We start from the raw sequence: 12,725 nt of genomic DNA, 5'->3' as shown, positions 1-12,725 counted from the left end.
CTATCAAATGCCTTTTTCACGTCTGTTAAGATTATCACATAACTTTTCCCTTTCTGGTAATTGACGTGATTAATTATATGGACTGATTTTCTGAGATGTAATCTTCTTCACCCCTTTGCATTTCTCACATAGCCATCTGTGAAATGGGGAGGAGATGCATTGCCCAAGGGAAATCTGGTTGGGTGGTACTGCAGCCTGAGTCTCAGGGCCATGAGCATGCTCATGCCATGGCCCCCTCACTCGCTAATCTGGGGTGCGATCTCAGCCAGGCCCACTGCGACGCCCAGGGGGTTCAGCTGGAGCTCTGGAGCTGAACGGGGCATCAGCTGGTCCCAGAGTGGTCTTTTAAAGGCCATCAGATCAGATGACTCCCTTCGATGGCTCCTCATTGCCCTCAGCAGAAAGCCCAGCTTCTAGGTGCATCACCCAGGCCTCAGTCCGTGAGCTCCCTGCCTCTTTGGTACTTACCAGGCAGAAGGTAGTTTCTCTGTGTGCGGCTGTCCCCAGGAGCTCCAGGAGGCGGAGGACCAGCCCAGTTCACCCCAGGTCCCATCCCAGCCAGGGGCCTGCCCCACAAGCATTGCTCCATCAGCCCTAGGTCAAACGCACCCATGGACACAGTCATGTTCACACTCATGACCACACCCTGCCTGAGCCCCCACCCCGCCTGTGAGCCCCAGGGCTCACTGTCCCAGCTCCCAGGGCATGAGCATTGAGAGGCCCCAGTCGCCGGCCTCACAGGCGGCTGCGGCTCCCTGGAGCCTCTTTAGGAAATGCAGTCGGCCTTGTTTCCTCCTCATCAACAACGGCTTAGCACAGCGTCAAGGCCCCAGGGGAGAGTGTTCCCCCAAAAGCTGCTGCCTTGGACTCGCAGGAGGAGGAAGCCAAGTGGGCCCAAGAGGGACCCAATGACTGGGGATAGATGGGAGGGCGCGAGCGGGAGGGGTTTTGATGGGCTGCGGCGTCCCCCTGGGTTTCCTGTACAGCCCAGACACTGGCGCCTGATCTGGGCCTGGGCAACAGCCCTGCCTCTGCCTCTCCACTGGGCCTCAGGCCCATCCCCTGGCCCTCCCAGGGGCTCCTCAGCCCATTCTCAAGAGGATCCATTTCCAATTTTCCGCCTTCCCCCAGCCACCAGGTGGCCAGCTCGAGTGCTCACCTCTTGGGACAAGCTGATATCAAATGGAGGCTGCCTGGCTGCTAGACCTGGGGTGGAGGGGGACAGTCAGGAGGGCAGTGACATGGCTTAAAGATATGGCATTAGGTTGTGAGGTCAGGCAGACCTGGGTTCAAATTCCAACTCCACTGTTTGCTAGCTGTGTGATCTTGGACATGTTACCTCACCTCTCTGAGCCTCAATGTCTTCAATTGTGGGACAGTGGCCACTTATAGAGCTATTGTGAGGATTAAATGGAAAGACTGACTGACTGTGAAGCGCTCAGCACAGTGTCTGACACATAGGAGGAGCCCCAATAATGTGAGCTGATGTTATAAATTACAGGTCAGAGCAGGTGGGCCATAGCTGTCACCTCACACGGCTTCATCCCCCATTGGTGGGTGGAGAAACTGAGACCCAGAGAGGAGCAGGACATAGAGTTGCTGAGTCCGCCTCAGCTGGGCTTATGTCAGTTGAGGAGCTCTCTGCAATGAGGAACAGTTCTGACCACAAAGACCGCGACGGCTGCAGTCTCAGGATTTAACAAACCACGCCATTGTGCCTGCTCAGTGCCTGGCACAGGAATAAGCCCTTCATGTATGTTAACTTTGTACATATAATAACAATATCGTTCACAGTAACTTCAATCCTCTAACAACCGCATGAGGCAGGTACTATTATCATCTCCATTTTACAGATGAGGGAACTGACCAGTTCACGACCTGCCCAAAGTCACCCAGCTAGCAAGGGGGAGGGCCACTTTCTGCCAGCAGGGATGCCATCAACGAGGTTCTCCCCCTCAACTGAGCACAGACCGGACTCCGTGGGGCGGTCATGGGGGGGACCTGGGGCACCAGAAGCCGGTCTTCCCCACGTTCGAAGCTGGGGTGGGGGAGGCATTCTTGGGGGGACTTGGCAGCCTGTGACTGGGCACAGTGGGGACATCAGCTTTGTCCTACAAATGCCCATCACTGGATGCCACGTCTCAGTCCACCGCAGGTATTTCCCTGGAGAGGGGACAGTGAAAACTTGGAACAGGAGAGCTCTTTATTATTCAGAATAAATGCACTATTTAATTTTACTATTAATAATAGCTCTTCAGTCAACCTTCTCTTGAAGAGGAGTGAGAACTGAAAGGATGTCCCTCTCTTCTCTCCCTCCTCCCTCCCTCCCTCCTCCCCTGCCTCCCTTCTTCGGAATACTGTAAACTCAGTCACGAACGATGGAGCTGTTTTGGGGGTTGGAGTGGGAGAACTGGAGGCCCAGCTCCCACCGTGAACCCAGTTACCCCTCCTCCCTGCACAGCCTTGCTCTGTGGGTGGGTCCCTGGAGGCCACCACCCTCTGCTGTCAGGTCCCTGGAGGGAGAGTATGGCTCCTCTTCTCTCAGGGGCTGAGCCAGAGGGCGGAGGCCAGGGGGCTGCGTTCCAGCTGAAGCGAAGGGAAAGCTGGGCTTGGCATTCCTTGTCATCCTCATCCTAAAGAGGGTTGTGGGCAAGGATAGGGGATCAACGAGGCCAGGATCCCTTCGGGGCCCCCCATGCAGGGGCTGCACAGTAAGAAGGAGCGTGTCCGGAGAGGAACCGAGCCAGGGAGGAGACTGGAACCCGTGCCAGGGAGTAATTGGCTTGGAATTCAGAAGACGCAGGGGACCTGAACTGCCTTCAGAGAGCTAGAGAGATTTGGTTTCTCATCCGCAAGTCTTCAGTGAGGGTCTTCTCTGTCAGGTGCTGGGAACATGTGGCCCTGGTCTCCATGGAGCCCCCAGAGTGGCAGAGGCAATGGACAGGAACGTAACTAAGGCCAGTGTAAGGCAGTGCTTCACGAGCAGAGCCACAGGTCCCGATGGAAGTCTTAGGAGGCAAGGGTTTGACTTGCCTGATTCAGAGCTAGACGGGTTTCCTGGCTCCCAGAGGCAAGGGTGCAAAGACTCCTCCAGAGTTGAGGTTGGGCCCTGGGTGTTTATTCAAGGCGGCGCTCAGGCTCCTGGCACCCGTCGCCCTTGACTCTGTTTTCTGCAGTGGGGCCCCTGTGTGATCTCAGGTGTGTCAGGTGGCCCACTGGGGCTGACCTCCCAGAAGGCAGGGGTCTTTCTCTCACTTTCTTCTAACTACCCAACTGCCCAGAGCTGGAGGACAGTGGCTGTCCTCACGGGCTGTGGGATGAAGGTCTCATGTCTGCACACCACCATCCTGCCCGCTGCCCCACCCCTGGGAGACAGCCACCAGCCTCCTCTCCTCTCCTGTCTACCTCTCCACACAGGTTGAGTCCTAGACAGCCTTAGGCGATTAAAGACTTCTTTGGAACACTGCCATGGGGTGGATTCAGACTGGGTGATATGACACTTGAGCTTTCTGTCTGCCAGAGCTGGGTTCTGCATACCTGCACACACAGGCACCCCTCAACACGCACAGTCACATGCATGCTGGCTCTCGTTGCGAGGGCCCCACTCTTTATTCAAGGAGCGGTCTTGGGCATCTGAATGGATGCTTGAAGTCTCCGTCTTTGCAATTAACACACTGCTGCAGTATTATTAGCCTCTGATAGGCAGGTCTGCCTTTGCCAGAGACTATAAATATGTGGGGCCAATGACTCAGCAAATCTGTTGCTATTTTTCTTGCAGGTCCGTGTGGATCTGTGTCTGTGTACACCATGGCCCCATCTCCCAGCAGCTCCCATGGCTTGTATCCATGGAAACGCAATCCTCCCCAACTACAGTACACTAGCTGACAAACACTGGGAGTCTCCCCTGCCCCCTACCCACCTTGGAGAGGGGGCAGGGACCACGAGAGCTCACAGCGAGCAGGAGGGTGGCACTGATGAGGAAGTGCCACTTTCTCAGTTGCTTTGAAGGTCCAGGCAAAGCTGGGGCTCAAAGCCCTTTCACCACTGGTCTGTGGTCAAGGCCTTGTCACCTGCTCAAGGTGAGTGGCCTGGTGAGGGAGCCCTAGCTGAGGCCAGGGCCACTCTGAGAGTGAGTTTGGCAAGGCAGTTCCTGAGAGCTATGGGCAGTGTGACAGAGGAGGCAGGGAGAGGCTGCCGCCCTTGGCAGTGGGGAGCACTAGCATCTGGAAGTGGGAGACTGGGGATGGGGGATGTGGGGGAGGAGATCAAATTTGGTATAAAACCTGGGAACCTTGTCTCTTGACCTTGACTCTGTCAAAAGAAGCTATGGGCTAGAGTACAGAGCATGCTTTGGAATTCCTCCCTCCGTCCCTCCATTCCTTCCACATTCACATTCGCTTCCTGTGTGCCAGGCACCGCGCTGGGTGTGGGGATGCAGAGATGAATCAGAAACAGACCCCTCTCCTTCGAGACTCATGGTCTCAGAGAAGAAGACAGACTCATCAGAGTCAGTGAGCTCAGGGGTCCCTAATGTCAGGATGCAGCAGTGGAACGCAGGACAGCGGGCACAGCCACCCTTGGGGCCAGGAGAGGCTTCCCTGGGGAGCTGCAGCCCATGGAGTGTGCCCGGAGGATGAGGCGGGGGCCGGGGTGGTGCTGGCAGGGGGCAGGGAGGGCCTTCCACACAGACAGGCAGCCCGGGGAGCGAGTTGGTAAGACTCACACACAGAACTCTAACTCTGGCTCCTGTTAGTGGCATTCCCTTGAGAAAGTGACCTGAGCTTTCTGGGCTATAAAGTGGGAAACCACAATACCTCCCTCACAAGGCTGGCTGAGAATCAACTAAAGCATGGGGCCCCAACTATAGTGAACATTTATTCTGCTAACTACATACCAGAATTGTCGACATGACAGTTACTTTCTTCTCTGCGGGGTCTGTTTCCTCATGTCAGATGAGGGGGCCAAGCCAGATGATGTCTGGATGCCTCGCAGCTTTGACTCTCCCTGTCCTCAGTTTCCCCATTTTCCAAACAGGTAGAAGAAGGTTCCAATAGGTTTCAGAAATGAGGGAATGGGTCATGGAGTCATTCAAAGAACATCAACACATATTCATTAAGCACAGCTTGCTTCTCCCCCTGCTTAGGGAAAGCAGGGTCAGGCTGATGTCACAGCTGCCACCTCTGTGGGATACACAGGAGCAAGAGATGCAGCCCCTCTCTCAGAACATCTGTCATGGCTGGAGAGACCTGCGGTGACATGCAGCCGTGGAAAAGCAATGCCAGGCCCCCATACTCTCCTCTCTGCTGCTCTCGCCACTTCCCTGGCTCTTCTGCTTGGGTAAGGGGAGGGCTCAAGGCCCTGCAATCTGAGCTCTAAGGACCATCTGGCCCACCTCTGGCCTCCAGACCACTTAGGTCCTTGTTCTCAAAGCCCCAGGGAGGCTGGGGAGCTGAAATGATTGACCCCTCTTTGTCAGCTCAGAGTGAGGTCACCCTGACCCTATGAGGAACTACTATAATTGTTCCCATTTCACAGATGGGGACACTGCAGCTCAGAGAGTTTAGGGACTGGCCTGAGGTCACCCAGCTGCAGAGGGCAGAGCTAGGAGCAATCCAGGTCAGCGTTGCTCAGGGGCACCGGCCCTCTGCTCGTGTGCACTCTCCCTCTGGCACTCTGGTAAACCTCCTCAAATCCTCGGGGAAGTCGAGAAGATATAAATAGCTAGAAACAGCATGCGGGATTCTGAAGTGAAAACGGCAAGTTGCAGAACAATACATACAGGCTGATTGCAGTCATGTGAAAACACACCGTCGTGATGGTAGGTGTGTGTATGAGTATGTGTCCAGGGGAGTCAGTGCACGGAGTAGGTCTGGAAGGAGGTCTGCCCTGCTGGTGGACAGCGTCCACCTCTGGGTCGGGGAGTGGAGTGGAGGTGGGCTAGAGGGGGCATGTGCCCTTATCAGTTACCATGTTTCTGAATTGGTTAACTTTTCATGACAATGAAAATGTATTCATGTATTGCTCGCACAGTAAAAACACTGCACACAGGAGGCATGATTCTACCCCGGGTGACCCATCTCCCTATGTCCTGGGTGGTGCCCTGTGACGGCTGGGGCAGGTAGCGACCTGTAGGGGAGGCCCTGGTTTGCGAGGGTGGGTCTGAGCCTGGGTAGCTTGGTTCAGACAGACACGGCAGGAGGCTCCATGCACTTCCTCTGTCTTCCAACAATGTCTGTCCCCATTTTATAGATGGGGACCCTCAGCCCAGAGACAGCTGAGCCCGAGGCCTGACAGCCCCTGGCTGCCGTGTGGTTGGTTAGTGCACCTACCCAATTAGCAAGGCTCAGAGAATCACGAGCTTTGTCTTCAGATAGGCCTGGCTTTGACTTTACATGCCCCATGAGGGCTGGCCTGGTGGTGCAGCGGTTAAGTGCGCATGTTCTGCTTCGGCGGCCTGGGGTTCACTGGTTCTGATCCCAGGTGCAGACATGGCACCGCTTGGCAAGCCATGCTGTGGTAGGCGTCCCACATATAAAGTGGAGGAAGATGGGCATGGATGTTAGCTCAGGGCCAGCCTTCCTCAGCAAAAAGAGGAGGATTGGCAGCAGTTAGCTCAGGGCTAATCTTCCTCAAAAAAAAAAAAAAAAACATATACATGACCCATCATAGATTTTCTGAGCCTCAGCTTTCCTATCTGTAAAATGGGATTGCTACACCTACCTTGAAGATTTTTCCTGAGAGTTGAATGAGACCAAGTTTGCTAAGTGTCACAGGCCAGGGGCTCTGTTCATGGTGGATCCTCAGCTCTCTTCTCCTCTCTTTGTTGGTCTAAGGGATGCTGTTCTGGACTCAGCATGTGCAGATAAGACACAGGCCTTGGCCTGAATCTTGGCTTGACCACCTAGAAACAATGACCATACACTGAGCACATGCTAGGTGCCAGGGATCATGCCACAGTCTGCACATACTACTCCCTTAATCCTAATCCTGAACCCTAATCCTGGTCCCTACCTCTGAGATAGACACCACTTATTATTATCCCTAATTTACAGATGTGGGAATTGAGGTGTCAAGGTTATCTGGCCTCATAAAATGACTTAGAAAGAATTTCACCTTTTTCTATTATATTGAGAAGACTTGGTATAATAAGATTTATTCATTTTTCTTAAATATTAGATAGAATTCACCAGGAAAATCATCTGGGCCTGAAGTTTTCTCCTTGAGAAGAGTTTTGGTTACACATTCAAGTTCTTTAGGAGTTTTAGAAGCGTTGCTATTTCCCATTTCTTCTTGTGTTCGTTTTGGTAAATTTCCTCCTCTTTAAGAAGATAACGATTCTTGCCAGGCAGGGTAGCTGGGTAGAGTACCAGAGCTTCCTTACTTGTGTGTTGTAACTGAGCAGCATACCCACTCCAGGCCTAGAGCACATTAGGTCTCCTGACCTTGCACCTGGGCATCCTGGTGCCCACCCCTTGCCCCATCAGAGCCTAAGAGGGCCAGGGTGGGAGCCAGCGCCTCCCTGTTGGGTGTGGGGCCTGTCTTCTAAAATGCCAGAGAGATTGGGTCAGGGCAGAAAGGCTCTGAAAGGTTAGCACATGAGGACCAGGGCATGTCCAAGGCCTGAGATAACCCCAGAGCCAGTGGAAGCAGAGCACACAGGACCCCCCTGTCAATGGGTCCGGCAGCTCTGGTTTTGAAATACTGAGTGCCTGTCTGGTCCTCAGGTAATGCTTATGGAAGGAGAGAAAGGGAACAAGGGAACAGGGGTCAGGAGGTGCAGAGGAAAAGTTTCTTGGTCCAGAGGACGGAGAGAGGTGAGTGTTTTAGGGGCTTCCTTCTCTAATAAGCCTTCAGGACCAGATGGTTACAACCAGAGGGGATGTCACCTACCACTGCCTCCTCCCTGATCCCCAGCTCCCGAATCTGAGTCCTGGAGGAGGTGACTATAATTGCAGGCCCTGCAAGTACCCCCATGACCACCCCTCCAGCTCCAGAGCCTAGGCAATGTGGGGCCCGCATCACGGCCCCTCGACACCTTGGCCTTGGCTCTCCCTCCTCACTGAAAAGCAGGGCTGAGTTGGGGTGGGCAGAATGCCCAGAATAAGAACCTATTTTGCTGTCTTGGCTCCAGGCTTGCATCCCCTCCCTGCTCTGTGAAGCTGTAAGGAGCTAGGCCTGAGGCTGGAAGTACCCTCCCTGAGTCCAACCTTCTGGGAACTGCTCCCGGGACCCCCTGTGCAAGGATGTGCTAGGCCCTGTGACAGCTTGGCACAGAAGAACTGCACCACGTGGCATTGGGATCTCAAGGAGAGCTCAATAAGCCCTGGAACAAACAAATGAGTGGTGGCAGGATGGCTCACGGAATGACTGGAACACCTGCTCTACGCACCCAGCACATAAAGGTAGAAAGACACCTAGTCTGGTGAGGGAGGCCAGTATGCACTTGTAGCATTACATCTTTGGGTGATAAATGCAGTGCTGAAAGTGGCCCAGGGTGTTGTGAGGGCAAAAGGGAAAAATGTCTAATCCATCCTCGGGGTGTGGTGAAGGGGGTGGCAACGGCTTCTTGGAAGAGGTGGCATGAGCTGAGTGTTGAAGGATAAGCGGGAGTTAGCCAGGAGGTCGGTGGAGCTGGGAGAGAGTGCAGGGGGTGAGAAATGCATGTGCAGTTATACAGGGCAGTGAGGGTCCCGATCTCAGGCTCTTAGTGAAGTTACTGACACTCAACACGCAGCCTCATTTCCAGAGCACTTCCTGCTCCAAGAGGGTCCTGGACTCACAGTGCATTGGAAGCTCAGAGTCCTGACCTCCCCTGCAAATCCTGAGGTCAGGGGAAAGAGATCCTTTTTTACCTGAGCTCAGCATTTCTAAACTGGGGGTGGGTGCTATAACAATTAAAGATGCATATGGCTGTAAGTAGGAGAAAACCTAATGAACAGTGTCCTAACACATAAGTAGGGGCTGGAGGGTATTTGTTCTATAAAGCAAGAAGTTCAGGGCTGGGCAGTCCAGGGCTGGTGTGAAAGCTCCACTAGGCTGTCCAGGCCCCAGGATCCTTCCATCATCCCCTCCACCATCCTCAGTGTGAAAGCCTTTATCTTCATGCTTGTTTCCTCAGAGTAGCAAAATGGCTGCAGCAACTCCAGACCTCTGTCCATGTTGCAGGTAGACAGAAGATAGACAGTCTAAAGGGAATGCCAGTTCTATACCTTTTAAAAAGAGTACCCTGAAGCGCCACTCAGTGCTTCATTTACATCTCATTGGCTAGAAGTGGGTCACATGGCAATCTCTAGACCAATCACTGGAAGGTGGCTGGGGAGAAAGGCTGTGGAGGGGCTTGCCAGCTAGCAGTGTCTGCTATAGGTGGGTGTTCATGCCAGAACACACAGCCCACATCCTGTGGGGCGTGGGAGCCTGCGGGCCAGGAAAGGAAACCAGCCAATGCAGAAATGCCCTCCCTCAAGCAGTCACTCAATCAGTGCTAGTGATTGCCTCTCTGCTCCCAGTAATTGTGCCCTGGAGCCCAGTGGGGACGTGAGCTTCAACACAAGGCCAGATAGAAAGGAGGGTGAGAGAGACCAAAGCAAGCCCTGCCCTGAGGGAAGGGGCGTGCTGGACGGCAGTGGGTCCTGAGCCTGCCAAAACCTTTTCCTGCTTTGGAAGAAAGGAGGTTAAATAAGGCTAGCCTCACGACCCCAGGGGAGAGGTCAGCCTCCAGCTGACCAGTTACGAAGCGGCCCCTGTTGGAGGTAGGAGGGACGTCTGCAGGCAAGCGGAGGTGGGAGAGCTACAGCACGAATTGGCTGTGGCACAAGAGACCTCACGGCTCTCCCACAGCGTCAGCGAGCCCGGGCCTGTCCCCATCTCCCCCGACTCAGATCTCCTCATTGATGTTATCTGATACATCCTTCCTCTCAGAGCCCTGAGCTCAGGAAGCTATCTTCCAGCCTTAGAGCAGAGCAGGCTCCTTCAGGTCTGCTCAAGCTTTTCCACGGCTCCCCTGCCCAGTCTCGGATGGAGAGCAGACCCACTCTGGGGGTGGTGAGAAATGCCCAGCGCTGGGTATCAGAAGGCCTGTGTGACTTTGGGCAAGTCAGTCAACCTCTCTGGGCCTTTACTGACACCTTGTGGCAACATCTGCTTGAAACCAAAGTGTTTGGGGAAAAAACAAAATTTCCCTCCGCCCACTTCTCTTCCGCCATTTCCAGGCCTGTCTCACCTCAGTGCAGAGCGGCAGCCTTCCAGCACATCTGATCCAGCCCTTCCCGGTCCACTCTCCTGCCCGTGACATGATTTAGCCCCACTAATGTGAGGTGACTTCCCCAGGGAGGCAGTTGCAGCTCAGTCCTCCAGTCTTGAACTGCAGGTCTCAGGGCTCTGTCCCGCGAGGTGCTTTCATCAGCTCTGGAAGGAGAATGTGGGCGACACGTGCAGATCACGTGAAGTCAGAAGATCTCCCCATTTTCCAGAAAGAGAAAGTGAGCCCATAGCTGAGTGAGGCTTCACCTGCGTCACAGCCTCAGCCTCCTGTTCTCTCCCTTCTCTGATGGGTGAGACACTACAGTCTCACTCAGCCAGAAGGAGCCAGGAAGAGTTCCCTGCTTGTGTGTGTGTGTTGCCATGCGCCCGGGCACTTCTCCCGGGGCTCCTGCAATGGGACAATTTCAACCCAAACTGCAGCTGTGAGGCAGAGGCCCGAGGCTGCAGCCTTTGAGGTGGGCACCCCAACCTCGTTGGTGTCTTGTTCAGTGTTCTTGGCTTCTTTTCTCGCCCCAGGAGACCGGCAGCGTCTGCTCTGCTCCCCTATCACCCAAACCTGCTCCTGCCCAGAGATCTGCCAGTTTGAAGGGATCTAATAAAACCCCTCCCAGAGGCAGCTGCTGCTGGCTAACTAGGGCGCCCGGAGGGGACTGACGGGTTGAGAAGGCCTACCAGGCCTGGAGCCAAGTGCTAATGGTGGAATTTCAAACCAGGTCTCCGTGGCCCAAAACATTTTCTCTTCCAGCCTGCCAGTCTGACCCCTTGGCATGAGGAGGTGGTTTTGGGCAGGAGGGAAAGGCTGTCCTGAGCTATCCACACTCCCACCTGTCACCTGGGGACCATGGGGAGGGGCTGGAGGCAGCGTAATCTGTGGACAGGGCGTGGACTTGGTTTGGGGCCCTGCAATGGTTGGCCCAGCTCCATATCATCAAGAAGATTAAGGGTAACTGAATAGCTGTTCTGGGCAAGGTGCTCACTACTTGAAAGTTGGAGGCTGGCCTGAAACCCTCCCATTAAATGAGTTCATCCCTGGGGTTTGAGAGCCCCCTCGAAAGGCAGGGAGCCCATATAGGCCCTCCTTTGGCTGGAAGAAACTTGTGGCAGCCCAGAGCAGGTCTGTCCTGACACAAACATTATGTCACTTAATCCTCTCCAGAGCCATGAGGTGGACATCATCATTATCCCATTTCACAGATGAGGAAACTGAGGTTCAGAGAGGTATGGCTGATTCCTACTGTACCATGTCAAATGTCAGGGCAGCTTGCTGCTCATGCGGTCAGGTAGCATAGGCTAAGGCATGGCACAGGCCTCTACCTTATCCCTGGCCAGAGTCCCTGATGCCGAGCTCCAGGCACCACCTCTCCTGTCAGATCAGAGTCAGGAATGTGGGCTTTTGAAGTCAGGGACCAGACCAGGTTCCTGACACTGCTGCACAGTGGCTCTTTCTCTCCACCCTACAACAATGTTCCTAAGGCCTGTTCCTGTTACTTTTCTGCTCCTAAACATTCGATGGCTCCCCATCACCTCCAGGACCCACTGTCACCCTCCCCTATGCCTACCCTGCCCACATCACCAGCCTCTACCTGATTGGATCGCCCACTGTCCTCAGCACTCACCTGTGCCGCCATCCTCCCCTGCATCTCCATCACGGCCTTCCTGACATCCATCACGGCCTTCCTGACATCCATCTATCCTTCAAAAGCCACTCCTCTGGGAAGGCTTGCTGCCTGTACTCTATAATTAAGGCAAGTTTTCAACCTCTCCAAGCTTCAGATGGTACCTATGGAAAACATGAGAGGACAACAAGAATCTGCCTCAAAAGCCTTGTGAGATAGCACATACCCAGTTCTCAGCACAGTGCTCCACACACACTGACGGCTCAAGCGGGGGAGCCGTGTCAACTGCTTCACCATCGTCCTTCTTGTGGGAATCTGTGGTTCCCTCTTCTGAGTTCCCAGAGCACCCTTGATCCCCATCCTGTGCTCTGTTGCATTAGAAGCGTGACTTGGGGCCCCACCCCCTCCTCTTGGGCTCCTCTGCGCTGGGTCCCAAGCCCCACGGACCAGGACAACAAAGCTCACACTCTTGGCCATCAGGGCACATGGAGAGCTGGGCTTTCTTCCCCAGCCCTGGGGAGTGCTACTGGGAGACTTTCAAACTGGCCTCCTGAAGGTGTGTGCTGGGGTGGGGGCAGGGTCTAGCTAGGCTCCTCCCCCCTCCCTGGGCCTGGCGAGAGCGCTCATTATCTCCCTTCCATGTGAGCGAGGCCTTGGGGTGAAGCCAGCCCTCAGCCTTTGATGAGAGGAAGACTTAATTACCTTTTCAGGCAGAGGGAGAAGATAATGAGGAGCAGATGAAAAGCTTGGCAAGGCTGCTGCTGCCTGGGCCGCCTTCCCCCAGCACCAGTCTGCCCCCACCCTCACCTCCAGCATCTTTGGACTCAGATGAAGACCTTGTACCCTGGT

The sequence above is a fragment of the Equus asinus genome, chromosome 2 (genome assembly GCF_041296235.1).
Source record: "Equus asinus isolate D_3611 breed Donkey chromosome 2, EquAss-T2T_v2, whole genome shotgun sequence".
Taxonomy (NCBI): domain Eukaryota; kingdom Metazoa; phylum Chordata; class Mammalia; order Perissodactyla; family Equidae; genus Equus; species Equus asinus.
The sequence above is the reverse complement of the archived record's forward strand: the minus strand, read 5'-3'. Positions refer to the sequence as shown.